Source organism: Lepidochelys kempii, chromosome 3, assembly GCF_965140285.1.
Source record: "Lepidochelys kempii isolate rLepKem1 chromosome 3, rLepKem1.hap1, whole genome shotgun sequence".
Classification (NCBI taxonomy): domain Eukaryota; kingdom Metazoa; phylum Chordata; order Testudines; family Cheloniidae; genus Lepidochelys; species Lepidochelys kempii.
The window spans coordinates 53,788,195-53,803,963 of record NC_136382.1 but is presented as its reverse complement, the minus strand read 5'-3'; positions in this window follow the sequence as shown (position 1 = coordinate 53,803,963).

The window sequence follows — 15,769 nt, the reverse complement described above, 5'->3', positions numbered from 1 at the left end:
AGTTTGTGATATATAATTTATCACTTCTATTTGATATACAATAAACCTTTCTTTTTCCACTACTCATATATCATTGCTTATTCCTTCTGCATTGTTTATGATATTCTTTATAGAATGAGGTTGTGTCTGCAGTTCCTTTTTTCCTGTGCTGGTTGTCTCTTCCTTCTCTACCTGCTGCTTTTAGAATTTCCTTACCGCTTCTGCATAAGATACGTTATTAACAATTTTTGTTTTTAAGTTATCTTGCCACAACACACCCTCTACCTGACAGACTGTGATTACCACCATAGTTACTACATTTCACCTCCCTTCCTTCCATACAGTTTTCATAAGAATGTCTTCCCCACATTTACCACATCTCATTTTCCTTTTACAAAGACTTGCTACATTCCCACCCCACTGGCACTTATAACACTTTAGGGGAGTGGGGGATATATGGCTTGGTTCTCAATATCTGAAACTCTAGTCTTACTTTCTCAGACAGTCTGATCCTTAAATACAATTGCTACAGCTGTTGATGGCTAGCTTTCTCATCCTTGTTTACGAATTAGTAAGTGACTTACTAGCACTTTGTTTTCTCCCATGCTTTTGGTTATTTCACCATTCGTCAACCCTAATGACATTCCATACATTATCCCCTTCATTTCAGTCAAATACTTTGGTAGCTGGTAATGTATTTTAACTTTCCCTAGCATTTCACTTTTCAGCAGTTTTCAATTTGCTCTTAGTTTTTATATTTCACTAAAAAATCACCATCTTACAGACTCCTGGCTCTTACAATATCTACTATGGTCTTTTTTTTTTAAATCCAATCAGCTACTTTCACAGGGTTAACATCACCTAATCTTATTTCTTTGGCTAGTAATCTTTCAATTATAACATTTTGGTTTATTTCCTTCCTCAGCTTTGCCTTTTTGCTGATGTCATCATCCTCTGATTCTAATTCTGCTTATACTCTTCTTTTATACACACACACACCTCAGCCTCGGCTCCTTCATCAGCAATCCAGCCCAGTTCTGCTGCATACTTCCTCTCTTTATACTAGCCAGCCTGCTCCTGCCCGCTGGAGCAGGGTGGTTAGTATTAAAGCCTGGCTCCCATTCTTGGTGCAGTCAGGTAACATAATTGGTCTCAGGCCCACATCAACCCATTCATTGCCTGTGTGGTATACATGCCCCATCACCGAGTCACAAACAGAAACATATTTAAAAAAATATTACTAAAATATAGTCTACTGTCCACTCTATTGTTAAGTGCCTAATTTCTAGATCCTTTTAGGACAATAAATTTCTATAAATTGCTCATTTTTCATCCTTTAAATTTCTTGAAAATCCTAAATAAATTGAGGCAGGTGGTGACTTTAAATCACTAGACATTATCCTACATTCATCTTGTAATGTCTTAGTGAAAGTCTTATAAACTGTAATAATTAGAATCGACTTTACTTTTTTGTTCCCACTTTCATGAATTATATCTATTATGCACATAGATCAAGGAGGTATTTAATCCAGGCACCATATTACTCAATGAACAGATGAATGAACCACACAATTTCTAATGTCATAACTCATTTTTTTACATTCCTACAAGTTGGGTAAACCCATTTGAAAAACACTGTAATTCCTTTGACACTGAAATATATAGTTTATATTTAAAAAAGTACACTCTACAAATCATCAGTGAATAGGAAGACAAAGAACTACTAAGTGAATGATTGGCTCCCTGGCATTCTTTGAAAGGTGGACAGTAATTTAATTGTGAGCTACAGAATTAATAGCTGGATACTTGAGGTCATTTGTAAATTCATGAAGACTATGGATCCATGATATTAATCTCCACCCAAATATTTTCCACACTGACTTTTAGAAACCACAAAAGATAATTGTATTAATCCTCACAGAAGATGCTTAAACTAACCTATTCTGAAAATACATATATTTATAAAATTAAACTTGATCTTTCTGTGAGATTAAAGACCAAATCTTGGTCCCTGGCTCAACTGCACAGAGCAGAAGTCAGATGCAAGGTACAAAGGGTAGCTTACAGTCTACATTTACCCTGCTGTGATCTGGGACCTGTGCCCTTGAACTGATTTATAACAGCCTGAGGGCTGCTCTAACCTGTGATGAATCTGCAAAGAAGCACCCTCCTCACTGTGCATCCCCTTCCTCCTAGGTAAGCAAGAATTACATTTCCCATCAGCATTCTCCCTGTTGCACTTCATCTTCCCCTGGACAGGCAAATGAAAAGGTCCTGAATCAGGAAATGGTTGAACTCACTTGGGGGGGGGTGGGTTCTGTATGAAAGCAGAGTGCTGCAGAGAAGCCCCAGAAACTGTGACTTGTGGGGAAACAGCAGTGGCTGGGCAAGGAGCCAGTGTGGAGCAGTCCCAATGAGAGACAAAAGCTGAGTGTGGCTTAGACACCTGCAAATGCTTATTTGCTTGAACAGAGACTAGACTGGAGAGGGCATCCCAGGCATTAGGCCTGAAGAGCCCTGACTCTCAACTGGGCTGTCCTAGGGACCCAAAGAGGAACCGCTGTTGCTCATTTTGAACTGTAATTGCTTAAACCTTTGTATCTAGAGTATCTGCAAACTTTCCCCTTTCCTGCCAGCCCTAATAAAAACTTTTTCCTTAGCCATGTATCTGAGTCATTATTGAGACCCACTCAGGTCTAGCTGATGAAGCATCTACAATGTTTGCCTCCAAGATGCAGATGACAGCTAGATATCAATAGGGTATAGGGACATCATGGATATGTCCCCTTCGTCCGGACCTGCCCCATTTTTCTTGCTTCTGGCATAAGAGCATATATGTGAACTCTTCACCACTGGAAGATCACTCTTACACTGGACCAATTCTCATAGAACCAGATGAACCCCATGAGAGATTCTGTAATACACTACTCAAAGTGATTTTAGTTCTTAACTATTTGGGGAGAAATCCTACCTCCACTGAAGTCAATTGGAAAGCTCCCATTGATTTCATTAGGGCCAGGATTGCATCCTTTATGCATAGATAATTTGTGGTAAGGGCACAGAAAAATCCCTAGCACTAAAAGGTTCAATTCCCTCACCTATGTAAAGTAATTTACTGTTATGGTTTCCATAGGTACTCAGGGCCTACAGTCTCCATGACTTCAATGGATTTGCAGATGCTCACCACTCCTGAAAATCAGGCCAAAATATGTATTTTCCTTCTGCATGATTCTTCCTTCAGATTTCTTTTTTTCATTCAGAAAATGAAGAGTGAATAAATGTAAATACCCATGACAACACAGAGTATTTCTCTTGCTTTATAGGAAAAACATCAGTGGAGTCCTGGAGTCAGGGCCTTGGAAGTGGTACACACTGAAAACCTGATGTTTCCAAACTCTAGTGTGGATCACCACCCAGTTCTAGATATCAAATCCATTAAATCTCTTTATGAAAATTTAACTCTTTTGCATAACTGGTAACTTGTCAAGTTTTCCTGGTGAAAACATTTTATTTATAGATTTATATTGTATAACTTTAGATTTATAAAAATCCTAAAGTTGCTTATCCATATTCTCTAGTTCTCTTGATATAATTTACAGACACACACATCCTAAATACAGCTGTACAATTTGAAATATTCTACCACTAATAACACAGGCAGCTTAAAAACTCAAATTCCCTTCCCCTTCAAACAATTATCTACCCTTACAATTCCACCAGCATCTTGGACTTTGTAATATGTCCTGAAGATCATCAGCTTTGGGCTATTTTGGATGAAAGGGGAAGCGAATTCCAAAGCTGTGGAGCTCTCAGAACAACATTTCAGCTGGCCCTTCTCATTTATACCAATGGGACTCCAGCTCAAGCTCTTCTGGGTTCAATTGTCATGCTCAGGCACAGGCAGAGAGGTGACCTTTCACGCATAAGCAAAGGTTTCCTTAGCATTCCCATACACTCCCAGAAGGGTATTAGGGGAAAGAAATCATTCTTTGTCTCTGCATTGACCTCCACCCAATGAGGTAATGAGAACAGTCATTCATCTCCAAAGGCAAACTACGGACTGTGGACTGACCATCGGTGCCGACTCCATGGGTGCTGCGGGGCTGGAGCACCCACAGAAAAAAATAATTGGTGCTCAGCACCCACCAGCAGGCCCTGCCGATCAGCTCCTCCCCCCACACTTCCCAGTGCCTCCCACCCACTGCTGATCAGCTGTTCAGGAGGCACTGGGGAAGAGGGGGAGGAGTATGGGCAGAGATGGAGTGAGTGGGGACAGGGAGAGGTGGGGCAAGGGAAGGGGTGAAGTGGGGGCGGGGCAGAACAGGGGTCGAGCACCCTTGGGGAAATCAGAAACTCAGTGCCTGTGGGAGTGACAGTGAACAACAGAACACATGGTGATAGTCTGGGAGGGGACTGGCTGGTCACACTGCTCTGGCTCATCTTATTTTCAGCTGCAACACTACATTAAATACAGTTACAAATACATTAAATAAATAGAAAAGGAGTACTTGTGGCACCTTAGAGACTAACCAATTTATTTGAGCATGAGCTTTCGTGAGCTACAGCTCACGAAAGCTCATGCTCAAATAAATTGGTTAGTCTCTAAGGTGCCACAAGTACTCCTTTTCTTTTTGCGAATACAGACTAACACGGCTGTTATTCTGAAACCTGTCATTAAATAAATACTTTCCTTGCACTGCTTTTTCATGCAAACAATTGCTGTGGTTGCCACAAGGATGTTATGGATTGTGAATGTGAGGGAAAGTGGCCCACATAGGGTCACCCTATGAGGAAAAATGTGGCATTATTGATCAAATAGTATCAACAGTTTACCATTGATTTAAGAACTGATCATTCAGTAGGAAGAAAGTTATGCCACAATATTTTCCTCCAGCTGCTATTTAACAATGGCAACTGGAATGAATGTTATCTCCCAGCCTGCCTTGCCAACTGGAAGCCAACAATGGCCATGTCATGAGCTTCCCATCACTGAGTGAAGAAAGGAGCTGTAACTCACCTTACTGCAGAAATTCCAAGCTTGGATTCTAAAATCATGGCCAGCAGGATGGCCTGGTAACCCAGCACCTGCTTTCCTGAGACAACTGCCTCTCCCCTCAGTGACAATGACCACTGTGAAGGGATGATACAATGGGTTATGACTAGGAGTAATAAAATGAAATTGGGAAAGGGAAAATTGGACTGAATTTCCTGACAGTGAGATTTGTTAGAGGGAAATAGTCCAATTCTTCAAAGGAAGTGGTGGAAGCTCCATCATCTGGAACATTTAAAATTAGACTGGATAATGAGCTTGTGAAATGTAGTGTATGAAACAATCCTATATTAGCAGCTGATAGGCTACATTTCCCATAAGTTCTTTTCAGTCTCCAATTTATGATTTTATGAAGGCTCTAAAGATATTGTATAGATGCATTTATACCTACAAATATATATATATATATATTTCACTGTACTTCTTTGTGGAATAAAATATGTGCAAGTGTCAAATTAAAATGGAGGGCTGTGAAAGGGTAATGTGTTGAATGATTTTTTTAAAGAATTTGTATTAAATATACTAAATAGGAATATATGTTGCAGGAGTTGAAACCACTATGAGGCACAGTTAAAAAATCAGAAAGCCCATAAAACAAGAAATACAAGTGATGGGAATGGTGCCAGGCCAGACACATTTTATACGGTTGCAAGTTAAAAACATCAGGTAAAGAGCAAGTGACTTCCAAAAGCAAATATGAGAAGCAACAAGTGTCAGTTGGTATCAGATGGTCCAGGAGCAATTTATAATACACAAAATGAAGATTAGAAATGCATATGAACATGTTGAATGGGTAAATATAGGCTAGATCCTCTCATCAAAAATAAAGATAAAAGAAGCACAAAGAGCAGGCGGACAATTTTTACAAAGATTCAGTGGTGAAAAGTGATATTGAACAGCTGTAACATTTCTCACTCGCAAAGAATGGACCCAACTTAGTGAAAACACTGGCAGTAATTTTTAATGGAACATACTGAGAGATACTTTCGCAACTGGAGTAATCAGGTAGCAATTTCATTGTGATGATGACCCAGTAGTTGGTAATCTGTTTTCCAGTTCTGTGGCTGTACCTATTCCATTGATGGTGGGAAGAGGTTATTTTTCTAAAGATTCTAATGAAGATGACAGGTCTTAAATTGATACTTATACAAGTAAGGGTGGATGAATGAATCTGTTTGTGTTAGAGTGCCCCCTTTAGGAGCTATGTGGGTAGCATACTCATGTAATTCCAACTACTCCCACCCCAGGAGGGGGTCTGGGGTGTGTCTTCTAGTGGGCCAGCACTTCCAGCCTAGGCCTCTTGGCTGTTTTGTTCCCTTTTGGGGTCTGTGGTAAAATGACAGAACAGTCTGCAGACAGCAAATGAGGTTAAACAAAAGAAAGGAAAAGAAAAACCTGAAGGTAACTCCCCGCAGGATATGGGGCCCTGGGTACATCATTGGTCACTTCAAAGCTCACGGGGCTGCAGCGCAACTCTGAGCTCAGGAAATCTGCACCCTCCTGTGAGGCTAGGCTTCTGCAGGCCATCAGCCCTTTTTTGAGGACTGGAGAAGCTCTACAGCCTGTTCAATTCCCAAGGTTTTCCCCCATCTTTGTTTGTCTTTTGGTGCCACAGCTTAATCATCTGACTATGATCATCAGTATCTTCATTCATTTTTAGCCAAGGATATTTTGTTGTTGTTGTTTTAATCCTTTCACTTGTCTAGTATCCTTAAGGAAACACAACAAGTCTCCTCCCCCCGCCCCCCACTATTTTATTCCCTGACATTCTCACTAGTCCCTTTAGGGAAACATTTTTGATTCCAAACTGGCTCAATTTTTCACAAAGAAACTTTCCTCCCATAAAATATTTTCCACAATTCCATAGAACATGATCAACAGTTTCTTTGGTTTTGCACACATTACACAGCCCATCTTTATGTCTCTTTAATAATTTTAGCTTATCATTTAAGGCACAATGCTCTGTTAACATTCTAAAAATGGTTACTTCACTTTTTCTGTCATGTGGGTGGTATTATATTCAATTTTTGAGCATACATCATAAAACCTTTGTCCTTTTGTTTTCTCATCCCATAATTCTGTTCATTCCTTTGCAAGCTCCTTTCTGACCACACTTTTAAATTGTCTACCGGAAAGACTGTTCTTATTCTACCCATGCTGTCAACTTTTGATCCATCAATAGACTTGGCAAAGCTGGCCCTATTTTTCATAAATAAATTCAGAAATTTCATTGGTCATAATGTGTTTTTTCCTTTACTCATTTTGTTCATACAATTTCAAATCCAAACAGTTAAATAACTGCCCAGCTGTAATTTGATTTCCCATGTCTAATTTTTTTTTAGTTCTCCCAATTTTTCTTTTTCACCTATCTCCTTTACTAATTTTTGCCCCTAATAATATGAGGAAGTGGGTAGAAATCCATATAATTTTGTATATTAAACTCCCAGAAATGCTCATAAAGCTGTTCCATACTTCTGTTTTCAAAATTCCATTTTACCTTTGTCCAAAAGGTTAACTCTAATATTTTCATCCTTAGATTTATAGCTGTTTGTCCCATGGCTAGTTGCAGCATGCACACAGGTGTTGTTATCATTGTATTGCATGCTAGTTGCAGAGCTTGGGCCTGAAGTAGTTCCAAGTTTTTAAGCATCACTTTTGATGCTGAACCAAAAGTATGGCATCTGTTGTCTAAAACTGATCTTATCAATGCTCTATACATCATCACTCCTAGTACCTTCTTATCTGCACCTCATTTGTTTCCACCTATACTTTTAAGTCAGATGATCCTACTTTTACAATGTTGTATGATATTATCTATGTGACCTTTTCATGTTAATTTATTATCAAACACTACTCCTATCAGCATAAACTCTTGAACTATCTGAATTTTTTCACCATAAAGAATTGCCAATCTTCCCTAATCTTCTACCTGGTTAAAAATATTCCCTTAGTTTTTGCAAGGGACAATTTAAATCCACAATCATTTCTCTACTTGGAAATTCTCTGGCCTTTCCACAACTACTTTAAAGTCTTCTATGCTTGGTCTATATAGCACAGTCATCTGCGAAAAGGGAAATATTTTTCCCATCTGCATGGTTTCTAGGAGGTTATTTGTCATAATGCAAAACAAAGTAGGACGGATAATACTCCCTTGCGGTGTTCCATTTGTAAGCTTGTAGGTTTTTGATAAAGCTGTTCCCACTTTGACATGTATAGTTCTGTCACAAAAAAAGTCTCTTATCCACCAAAACATTATCCTTTTATTCCAATTCTGACTAGTTGATATAGGAGGCCTTCCCTTCATCACATGTCAGATGTTTCTTCAATGTACAAGAAGACAGTTATAAAATTTTCAGTCCTTATGCTTTTTTGTACTTCAATTTCTAGTCTCATTATATGGTCAACTGTTCATCTTCCTTTTATGAAATTAATCTGTACCTCAATTATTGTGACAGTCTGTACCCTATGTTCATCCTTTTTATAAGACTATAGTAAATTTTGTACAAAGTGTGCCTTGTGAGGTATCATGGTAAAACTCATAATCTGCTGAGCATTCTTTTCCTGTTAAAATGTATGTTGCAACATTGTATGAACTTGCATTGTCTAGGAGGGTGCTGAGCAGTATAAGGCACACATTTCTGGGGGAAAATCTGGGACTGGGAGTTTGCTGGCATCACCCTTAATGTAATTCATGAGGGGCTGTCTATGATACTCATACAATATAACTGGGAGTGAGATATATGCTGCAGGCTGTGTATGAGCAGATCAAGAGTGGTTGCTCTCATAGTGAAGCAGTGTGAAAGGTAACCCAGGTTGGAGAATTGAGAAACAACTGTCCATCTGCCCGGATTGTAACCTAGGTAATGTCACAATTATTATATCATTTTTCTCCAACTATTCCACTATTCTTACATTTATATTTTTTTCCATGACTTCCCCCACATATGATGTGGGGGCAATAGGCTTATATGCATCAGATCTTGTAAGAACTTTGCCTGGTTTCCTAACTGCTATCACCAATACTTTTTTTCCCCATTCTATTGGCAACAATACTTTCCCGACATATCATTATGTAATATAATTGTAATGGAATCTTTAGACTCCCTTTTGACAAGTGTTGAAGCATTTAATTACTTATATTATCTTTAACTGGAGCTGCTCTTTTCCTTTTTCTAATGTCTGCAATAAGCTCCCACTTACTAAATTTTGTGTTTAACACATCATCGGTATATTCCCTCAAACCATTTAACATCTTACTGTTTTCCTCAATAAACCTCTTTTTTTTCCCTCATGAAACTCATTGCTTTGATTCATATCACTAATGCCTTTTAAAATTCTTTTGCTGAAACAGCTGCCTTTCCTAAGCTGGAGACTTCAGTTTCATTGTTCACAATAAGGCCAAGTATGGGTTTACTTTTACTTCAAATTCCATTCATTCTTTGAATTTGCTTCTATATTTCTGAAAGCTTTGAATCTTTATTCAATTTTCCCCATCTCCTCTTCCAATCCTGGCAATGATTTAGAGGTGTGGAGGGGACACTTCAGCCCAAAGCAGCTCCTTAAACCCTTCCATTCCAATGTGGGGCGTATACACCCCATCACACCACACCATGATAAAATATATCATACCTTGAGATGATCCTTAACTTTCTCCTTGTCCAGTTAAAAATAAGCTATTTTTGGTCCATTGCATGCAGATCCATTTGGTTCATTTTGTCTCCTGCAGTTATTTGAATGGTGATATCAGAGGAGCCACTTTTCACCAATAAATCTATGTCAAACACAATTAAAAACTCTAATATATCCCAGAGCCAGTACATCAATGTATTTTAAAAAACTCCAGTCTTTTTTGTATTTGGGAAGCCAATTTGTATAAGCAACAAAGGGAAGCTTTTTATTAATTTGTTTCTTCTTAATATAAAGAAACTAGAAAGCAAGGTAAATGAAACATTCACATGCTATCCCGTGGTGAATGAAAATACACAATTGTAATGTATGTATATGGGATGTAAAGGAGATAAAACTGATTTTTTATATTTTTAAACATTATTGTAAAGAACTACATTTATCAAAGTTTGAACTCTTTGGTTTGCTAGTAATGGACTGCACTGAATTTTACTTCTGCATCTTAGCTATGTCTGGATAATAATTCATTGCATTTTAAAGTTTCATCAAGACAGAATAGAGCATATGGATAGGCACTTTTTACCATGTACATATTTAAAGAAATAGTTATATAAACACATGTTTCTTTAGGTCTTTTGGCTCAGTAAGTGCACAAGAACCACCTGTCAATATCTTAACATAATGAGAGTTTTTATTATTTTTGAGACTCTCATTCTGAATTATTCACAACCATTAGTCCATCATTATGGAGCAGCATGCATCTTGGAGCCTTTTAAAGTTTTTGAATCACCCGCCTTGATGAGTGTGGCTTCACTGAAGTTCCTGTTTGAAATTCCCTGCATATCCCTTGGCAGACCATCACGTCAACTAATCTAGTTCTTTGTAGGCAACAACTTTTCCTGGGGCCAGGTCCTGCAAACACTTACACAAGTAACTTTACTCATGTAAACAGGCCCCTGGATTTCAGTGGGATTACTCACATGTGTAAATGCCCTTTGACTTTTGTGGAGCAGGAAGACTGAGTCCTTTATCTGCTGATACTGATATGATAATTCTGCAATATAGATGGTAAAAAAAATATCACTAGTATTTCTGAAAGGAATAAGAAAGATACAGTATGACTCTTGAATTAGAGGTTAATCAGGTTAATTGTAAAAATGACAAAAGGGAGTTGAAGATAACAAATACAGTGTAGTCATATAATTAAGTTAGTTATACCAGACCAGAAAATGTCAGTGATTTTCTGCTCTGAACATTCTCATAAAGCAAGACACTGCAAAATACTTTATTTCCATTTTTAAGCCTTTATAAATTGAATTACTTCTAAGAAACCAGGAAATAAATTTCCTTTTCTTAACACTTTTCCATTTTCCAAGTTTGAACAAAAAAATTAGGGCTGTCAAGCAATTAAAAAAATAGTTGTGATTAATCATGCAATTAAAAATTAATCATGATTAATTGCACAATTAATAATGCTGTTAAACAATAATAGAATACCATTTATTTAAATAATTGTGGGTGTTTTCTACATTTTCGAATATATTGATTTCAATTACAAAACAGAATACAAAGTGTACGGTGCTCACTTTATATTTATTTTTGTTACAAATATTTGCACTGTAAAACAAAAGAAATATTATTTTTCAATTCACATAATACAAGTACTGTAGTGCAATCTCTTTATCATGAAAGTTGAACTTACAAATGTGGAATGATATAAAAAAAAACCCTGCATTCAAAAATAAAATAATGTAAAAAAAAATGTAAAACTTTAGAGCCTACAAGTACAATTAGTCCTACTTCTCATTCCAGAGAACATGCGTCTATGCTGTTGATGGGTTCTGCTCGATAACAACCCAAAGCAGTGCAGACCAACGCATGTTCATTTTCATCATCGGAGTCAGATGCCACCAGCAGAAGGTTGATTTTCTTTTTTGCTGGTTTGGGTTCTGTAGCTTCCGCATCAGAGTGTTGCTCTTTTAAGACATCTGAAAGCATGTTCCACACCTCATCCCTCTCAAGTTTTGGAAGGCACTTCAGATTCTTAAATCTTGGGTCAAGTTCTGTAACTATCTTTCGAAATTTCACATTGGTATCTTCTTTGCATTTTGTCATATTTGAAGTGAAAGTGTTCTTAAAATGAACAACATGTACTGGATCATCATCCAAAAAATAATATATGAAATATATGGCAGAATGCAAGTACAATAGAGCTGGAGACATACAATTCTCCCCCAAGGAGGTCAGTCACAAATTTAATTAATACATTATTTTTTTAACGAGTGTCATCAGCATGGAAGCATGTCCTCTGGAATGATGGCCGAAGCATGAAGTGGTGTATGAATCTCATGACACATAAATATCTTGAGATGCCAGCTACAACAGTGTCATGAAAACACCTGTTCTCATTTTCAGGTGACATTCTAATTAAGATGTAGGCAGCATTATCTCACATAAATGTAAACAAATTTGTTTCTCTTAGTGATTGGCGGAACAAGATGTAGGACTGAATGGACTTGTAGGCTCTAAAATTTTACATTGTTTTGTTTTTGAGTGCAGTTATGTAACAAAAAACCCTATATTTGTAAGTTGCATTTTCATGATAAAGAGATTGCACTACAGTACTTTTCTGAGGTGAATTGAAAAATACTATTTCTTTTGTTTATCATTTTTCAGTGCAACTATTTGTAATCCAAAATAATATAAAGTGAGCACTGTATAGTTTGTATTCTGTGTTGTAATTGAAATTGATATATTTGAAAATGTAGAAAAAACATCCAAAATATTTAATAAATTTCAATTGGTATTCTATTGTTTAACAGTGAGATAAATCACAATTAACTTTTTGAGTTAATCATGTGAGAGAACTGAGATTCATTGACAGCCCTAAAAAAAAAAAAATCTCCCCCTCTTGTGTTGTCAATGGGAGCTATGGTGTTGTTTTCACTATTTCCTTGTTTGTGATAGAGTCATGAATGACGTTATCTCATCATTAAGGAATGACCTCACCATATATTAAGTGATTGTGGCCATTGTCTTGCTTGTCAGAGAAGATGGCCCATTTAAAGGCTAGAGAGCCAGAGAATAACTTGCTACTGCAGCTTCAGACCACATCAGCATCCTGCCACCCGGTGACGGGGGCATGTGGGGAAGGGACTATTTAGGAGTACCCCAATGCAAGAAAAACCTTCTTTAACCTGGACCAGGTGGGGCAGCACCCATCCTATCACCCATGAAACTAGTGAAATACCAGATTTTGTCACGATGTGCTGTGGGCATTACCCTAGTCACTCCTTTTTTGGTGGGGGCTGGGAAGGAAGGGGGTGGCAAAGCTGAGAGCATCTGTGCAGACAAGGCATTCATTGAGAGTATTCATATGGAAACGTCCAAGGCTGAGGAAGCTATCCAGGTGGAGAGGTCTGCTGTCATGTCCCCAGAAGAGGGTGATATAGTTCTGTCACAGGGAAGATGCTGGCTGCTGGTTACTTCTGGCAGCAAGCAGTGCTCCACCCCCTACTCCTAACCTACCCACCATAATGATGAAGAACCATTATGCTGTCCTGGAAATGATCAATGAACAATCTGCCCCAAAGATGGAGGAGGAGAAGCCATGTACCGCAAAGGCTGGGAGGATCAAGAAGAAACATAGGGTAGTTGTGGTTAGTGACTCTCTTCTGAGGGGGAAAGAGGCACCCACCCATTTGTCAGTGTGACATGGCATCCTGGGATCCATACAGGCCCCTGTATCTGAGAAATTATGGAGGGATTGTCAAGGATCATCCAGCCTTCTGACTACTTCCCTATGTTACTCATCCATGTGGTCATGAATGATACTGCAAGGTATGACCCTCAGCAGATCAGAAGTGACTACAGGGCTCTGGGAGTAAGGGTGAATGAGCTGGTGTTCTCTTTGAACTTTCAAATAAAGGGTAGAGGCCCAGGCAGAGACAGATGCATCCTGGAGATGAATACCTGGTTGTAAGGTATGGTGTCACCTGGAGGGCTTTAGCTTCCTTGACCATGTAATTCTTTTCTGGGAAGAAAGATTGCTAAGCAGAGATGGGGTCCACCTATCAAGGGACGGGACAGCGTATTACGATAAAGACTGGCTAACATAGTGAGGAGGGCTTTGAACTAGTTTTGATGGGGGCAGGAGACAAAAGTCCACAGGAAATTAAAAAATACTTGGTGACCTGGCATAAGGGTCAGAATCTGGGGGGAGCATGGGCAATTATAACAGGGATAAGGGAGAGAGAAGAGAGAACATGGAGGGAAATCAAATCAGTATCTTAGATGTCTGTATATTAATGCAAGAAGTATGGGGATTAAATAGGAAGAACTAAAATGCTAGTTAATAACACAACTATGTCATAGCTGCCATCATAGTTTTGGTGGGATAATACACATGACAGGAATATTGGTATAGTATGGTACAGCATGCTCAGAAAAGACAGGCATGGGAAAAAAGGAGGAGGTGTTGCTTCATATATCAAGTATATATACCTTTGGTCTGAAGTTGAGATGGAAATAGGAGACAGACTTGTTGAAAGTATCTGGTTAAGGATAAAAGGTTTAAATAAACATGGGTGATGTCATGGTAGGGGGGTCTACTGCAGACCATCTAACCAGGAAGAGGATTTGAATGAGGCTTTTTATAAACAACTAACAAAATCATCCAAAGCACAGGACTTGGTGGTGATGGGGGACTTCGGCTATCCAGATATCCTTTGGGAAAATAACACAGCAGGGCACAGATTATCCAACAAGTTCTTAGAATGTATTGGAGATAAAAAAAAAATATTTCAGAAGGTGGAGAAAGCCACTAGGGGAGAAGCTGTTCTCGATTAGTTTTGACAAATAGGGAAGAACTGGTTGAGAATTGGAAAGTGGAAGGCAGCTTGGATGAAAGTGATCATGAAATGATAGAGTTCATGATTCTAAGGAATGGTACGAGGGAAAACAGCGCAATAAAGAAAATGGATTACAAGAAGACAAACTTTAGCAAACTCAGGAGTTGGTAGGTAAGATCCCTTGGGAAGCATGTCTAAGGGGAAAAACAACTCAAGACAGTTGGCAAATTTTCAAAGAGACATTATTAAGGGCACAAGAGCAAACTATCCCCCCTCTGCAGGAAAGATAGGAAGTATGGCAAGAGACCTCTGTGGCCTGAACCTGATGATCTTCAATAATCTGAAACTCAAAAAAGAATCCTACAAAAAGTAGAAATAAGGTCAAATTATAAAGGATGAATATAAACAAATAGCATAACTATGTAGGGACAAAATTAGAAGGACCAAGGCATAAAACAAGATTAAACTAGCTCGAGACATAAAGGGTAACAAGAAAACATTCTACAAATACCTTAGCAGCAAGAGAAAGAACAAGGACAGTGTTGGTCCATTACACAATGAGGAGGGAAAAACAATAACAGAAAATGTGGAAATGGCAGAAGTGTTAAATTACGTTTTTGTTTCAGTTTTCACCACAATGTTTAGTAGCAATTGGACATCTAACATAATAAATGCCACTGAAAATGAGGTAGGATCAGAGTCTAAAATAAGGAAAGAACAAGTTTAAAATTATTAGGCAAGCTAGATGTCATCAAGTTGTCAGGACCTGATGCAATACATCCTAGAATGCTCAAGAAGATGGCTGAGGAGATATCTGAGCCATTGCAATTATCATTGAAAAGTCGGGTGAGACTCCAAAGGACAGAAAAAGGTCAAATATAGTGCCAATCTATTGTAACTTTAGTGCCCTTGTGGCCATGATGTAGTCTGCTCTGCTGGCAGCTCTGGCCAAGAGAAAACATGTGCAGGAATGCCACAGGGAAACTCCCTTCAACCCCAGGGGCCCCAGCTCCAAACCCCCCAGAGTGAACACACACACACACATACACCAGAAGAGTACAATAAATATAAGAAAGGGAAATATTTATTTACAGAGGGAAGAATGGAGAAAAGCAACAGGGGAAAATATAGCAGGAGCAGCAAAAGAGAGTTGCATTCAACTCAAGGTCCCACAGGCCCAATGGTACCACAGTCTGAAAGTGCAGATACAGAGCAATGTGCCTGCAAACAGAGTTCAGGAGTCCTGGGCAGAGTTCCAGTCCAG